This window comes from Anopheles aquasalis, chromosome Y (genome assembly GCF_943734665.1).
Source record: "Anopheles aquasalis chromosome Y, idAnoAquaMG_Q_19, whole genome shotgun sequence".
NCBI lineage: Eukaryota > Metazoa > Arthropoda > Insecta > Diptera > Culicidae > Anopheles > Anopheles aquasalis.
Genome location: NC_064879.1, coordinates 2,488,330 through 2,493,329, shown reverse-complemented (window position 1 = coordinate 2,493,329; position 5,000 = coordinate 2,488,330). Strand labels below are relative to the sequence as shown.

The 5,000-nt window shown below is 46.7% G+C and overlaps 1 protein-coding gene across 1 annotated transcript in view; it reads right to left on the bottom strand.

The window, feature by feature from the left end:
- LOC126579771 (cytochrome P450 4d8-like) overlaps positions 1-5,000 on the bottom strand; it is a 431,039-nt gene that overhangs the window by 124,247 nt on the left and 301,792 nt on the right. The window lies entirely within an intron of this gene.

The window sequence follows — 5,000 nt, the reverse complement described above, 5'->3', positions numbered from 1 at the left end:
GGTTAAACAGAGAGAGAGAGAGAGAGAGAGAGAGAGAGAGAGAGAAAACGAGAAGGAAGGAAGAAAACACTAGCTAATAAATGAATTTGGTAGATTAAATGAGAATTAAGAAAAAACACGAATAACAAGTAAAAAAAACAAAAACAACAAAAAAAAACAACAACAAGCAAAACAAAATATACCAATTTTTCGGTGGGTTGGTGGGTGCGTGGGAGTAGAAGTAGGGACGGGAGAGTGGTGAGAGCGACAGGGCGCGCGCGCTGGGTAGAGTGAAAATTGAAAGTTGGTAAACACACAACACTCAAGCAGAAAACAAAACAAAACAAAAACACTACAAAATACAACACGGAGGATAAAAAGGGAGAGAGAGAGAGAGAGAGAGAGAGAGAGAGAGAGAGAGAGAGAGAGAAAGATACTACACATGCATATTCTACTCGTTATAGTACGCAATCCATCTACGAGCTACGGTGTCCACATTCAATCGAAAGCTGTCGTTCTCCGTATCGCAGAACTGATAGGTGTAAGGAAAAGAGAGAGAGTGAAAGAGAAACGGCTCCTGTTCCCGCGACCACCCACTCCCCTCCCTCCCTCCCCCTTCAATACGATTGTAGGGTTGGCGCGGTAAAAGGTCCATCTTCACCAGCTCACACGGCACACGAAATCATCGCGCACATTTCCCGTTCACCTACATTTGCATATCCACTCACCTACACACATACACATATACACACACACACACAAGTAAATATTGCGAACGTCAATTTTTTATACGAGCAAAACCAAAGCGGAAAAGGAAAAATTAACAACAACCAAAAAAAAGGCTAGCAAAATAAACAAAAAAAAAGCCCGGCCCGAATCGAAAACCGGTACCGCGGCAAGATTCACACATACTCACTCACGCAAACACACACATACACACACTCAGAGTGATGAGATGAGCATCCTTTGGTGCGGGTCGAAGCGTGAAGCATTAAGGAAACTCTAATTAGCCAATCGAAAACAGGGGCAAATCCAAACCAAGACAAACCAAAACACGGCAAAGAGAAGCACCTTTAGTGAGGCAGCGGAAGAAGAAGAAGAAGAAGAGGAAGAAGAAGAAGAAGAAGAAGAAGAAACAGCAGAAGCAGAAGACAGTAAAACAGAAAGACACGATCGATCGAGACAACAAACAAACAAACAAAAACCCATTTAGAATCTAGCATACCGCGGGCAGAACTGCGCGCAACAGAAAATAGCGTGAACTGTGTAGGGATTAACTCGGTAGGCCTGTGGGACTACGACATCATAAAGCAACAACCGGCGAAAACCCCTCTCCCCATCACCCCTTTCCAACCCCTCAAACAATCTTTAAAACTTATAAACCGAAAACGCGAAACCGCGGGGAGGCGGGAAAAATGGGATTAACTAGTTGTATATCAATTCGTAAGTAACAGTAATGCTAACTAACCTCTCATCTCATATATTAAAGCAGCCAAACAAAGGACAAAAACACACACATTCACACGCACACACATACATGAATACATGAAAATATAAAATAGGAAAACCGAAAGACCACCCCCCAGCCCGGTAACGTAAAGCCCTGCTCTCCGCAATCTTCACCCCCCCCCCCCCCCCCGAACTACGATGTTGGTGTGTGTCAGTGTGTGTTGGTGTGTGGGTGGGTAGGTGGGTGCGTGTGCGGGCAGAGTGTACATAGAAATGAACAAGGTCTTTGGTCTTTGGATAAGTGCACTAAGAGTGAGCTGTATGCATAGACGTACGTACCATCGTGCTCCTTCCCTCTTCCTCCCGCCCCCCCATCGTTCCAACCTCCCGCAAAAATAAGGGATATTATCACACAAACACACACCACAAACACGATCTTATCGTTCCAAGGATACGTCAGGGCTTACTTATGCGAAGTCTCTGCCTAGTCTGCCACTGCCACTGTGGTGTGCGTGTCGATCACGATGAGAGAGAGAGAGAGAGAGAGAGAGAGAGAGAAAGAGAGGGAGGGCGGGTGGGAGTGAAAGAGGGATCCTGCCACTTCCTGCATGGAATTCAAACATAAAATCCCGGAAACGCAACGCCGCAAAGCCTAGCACATGGGAAAGGAAGGCAAGGAAGGCATAAGAAGCAGAGAAGAAAGAAGAGGAAAAGAAGAAAGAGAAGCAGGAAGAAGGGAAGCTGTGCAAGGGTGGGGTTGGTTAAGAGAGAAGAGACAACGGAGTTGCTGAGAACAAGAAGCAGCGAAAAACTAGTATTAAATACTAATAACAACCCCAAAAAACCGTAACATAGGGAAAGACACAGGCCACAGTGGACGCAAACTGAATGCTAGATAAAACTCTCTCCCCCTCCCCCCACCTGTCCTCAATAACCCTTCACTACCCCTCATTCCGCCATATTACATGCCCTCTTTGTTGCAAAACACAAGCCCTTCCCCCACCCCCCTACTATTAACACAAACCGAAACGATTTGCTGGAGTGGAGCACACCCCGTGTATGTGTGCACGTATTGCTAACTGTATTGTCTGTTTATGTGAGGAACAAAATAAAGCAAAACATAAAAAACCAAAAAAAAAAACCAAAAACCAAACGCACCGGACCGTATACCAACCGCCGGTGAAGGCAACTAGCCCCAGGAAGGAACCCGGAAGTAATCCTTGAACGTACTAACTGGAGAAACCAACACGAAACGAAATAGGAAGAAAGCGGAACGGAAAATAACAAACCCTAAAAAAATGAACAAACAAAAAGTGAACAAAATCAAACCTGCCCCAAAACGAAACAAAAAAAACACAACCAACCAACAAACAAGCTCCCCAAAATGCTCACCATATGCGGTTACCACGCGGAGGGTGGTGACGGCAAGGACACTTATACGAATCGAATCTAAATGCGTGCGCCATGCCGGCGTGAATGAAGCAACGGGAGGGAGGGTTAACGTGTCGGCCACCACTAGGAAGAAAGGCAAAGCGAGTGAAAGATGGTGCACGAGCGGGAGGAAGATCAGTGACTCAGTAGATTAGTCGCGTGCAATGCAGCAAGTGCTCGAGTGAACTGGCTAAACCTAAGGGAAACTTATCGAACCTGTAGAGGAAAGAAGAAAGAGAGCGGAGAGAGAGAGAGATAGAGAGAGAGAAAGAGGGAGGAAGGAAAGAGGTGTTCGGTGTTCGTTAGACTATTCGCAACCACAACAAAACTTAAAATGAAAAAAAAAAATTAATTAAAGAAACAAGGGAATAGCGCAGCATAGTCAGTAAGTAAAATACGGCCGGTACGCGGTGCAAAAGGAACTGGCGAGGGGGAGAGAGGGGGTGGAAAAGGCAAAAATCCAACACAAAGCAGTTCGCAAGTAAAACCGAAAAGTGGAGCGCCCGGGCGGCGTGGAAATGGGGCGAAATGTCGTAAACGTAATTCTAAAGTAAATGTACATATTTATTATTACTAGCAAAGGAGGCAGAAGGTGGGAGAATGCGCCAAACGAAGGGTGCCTCGTATGTCACCCTTGTGCCCTGTGCCGGTGGTACCACGGTGGGCAGTACCATTTTCAAAACAGAGAGAGAGAGAGAGAGAGAGAGAAAGCGTGAATGTTCTATGGGTGGATGATCAGTGGAAGACGCTAACGGTAGTTAATTGTGACTGTAGATGACTCAACGATGCTGTTGTCGTTCCCTGGACAGTGACGAAAAAGGGACACCAATGCACCCACATACACAGACACAACAACAACAACAACAAACACACGCATGCATGCACACTCCTTCACACGCAAATAAGGCTATGGGACAGGACGAGTGAGGTAGTAGCATGAGTGAGAGCATGTAGCAAACAAGATGAGAGAGAGAGAGAAAAATAGGAAAAAGAGAGCGAATGGTGGGGTGATGGGGGGGGGGGGGGGAGAGTGGACGGGTTTAAAGGGTTATCAATATCTATCGTTTAGTGTGTAGCAACAACAAACACACACATAAGCACACACATAAACACACACAGACACTGGAAACTAAATAAAAAATGGACACACTAGTCTGCATTTCCGCGGACGAGTCTAAACGGGGCTTTGTGGGGGGAGGAGGGGGGCAGTGCTGGGAATTGCGAAGGGGGAAGGCGCGTCCGGCCGGTTGCCGCCCAATCTAAACCACTGCCGAACACCATCTCACCCAGGAGATATAGGGGAGGATAGGGAGGGGTGGGGAAGAGTGTCAATAATTCTCAACAGTCCCCCCCCCCCCTCAACCTTGCTGCGTGCGCATTCGTGCGCGCGCTTCCTACGGCCGATTAATGGCCGAATCGTGAAGCCACCGGCAGCATAATGGCGGACGATTGTGTCACGCGCGAGTGAACATATCACTTCCCGCATTTCATTTCCAGGAAAAAACGGACTCCGAAATTCCGCGCTCCGAGAAACGCGTGGGAACGCGAACACAAAGGCGGCAACAGAGGATCCTTCTTTCTCTCTCTCTCTCTCTCTCTCTCTCTCTCTCTCTCTCTCTCTCTTGCCCCCATTACTGAGTGTAATATTACCAACCGTACTACCATAACCTTCCCCCCCCCCCCCTCCCCTTAATCTAGCCTCTCTGCTCCACCTCCCCTCTCCCCACGCACACAGACACATACACACTAGACGTCACCACGTGACACAGGGGAACGCATATACCAACTGTTATATCATATATGGCACAGTTAAGACACAGGACTCATGGTGGTACTGGGTGTGGATGTATATATGTATAACAGCGGCAACTAAAACAAAGAAGAAGAAGAAGAAAAAGAAAAGGAAGATGATGATGATGAAGAAGAAGATGAAGAAAACAAAACAAAAAACTCCTTCAATGGTATCTGTAGTAGCACTAAGAACTGATTCGGGAACAGGTCGAACCAAAACCCGGCCTGCCACTAGGATGTTGAATGAATGTGTGACACACACACTTACATACACACACCTACACATACATACACACAAATATAACATACCTACAGATATACAGACAACAAAGCCACGTGGACAAGATCAC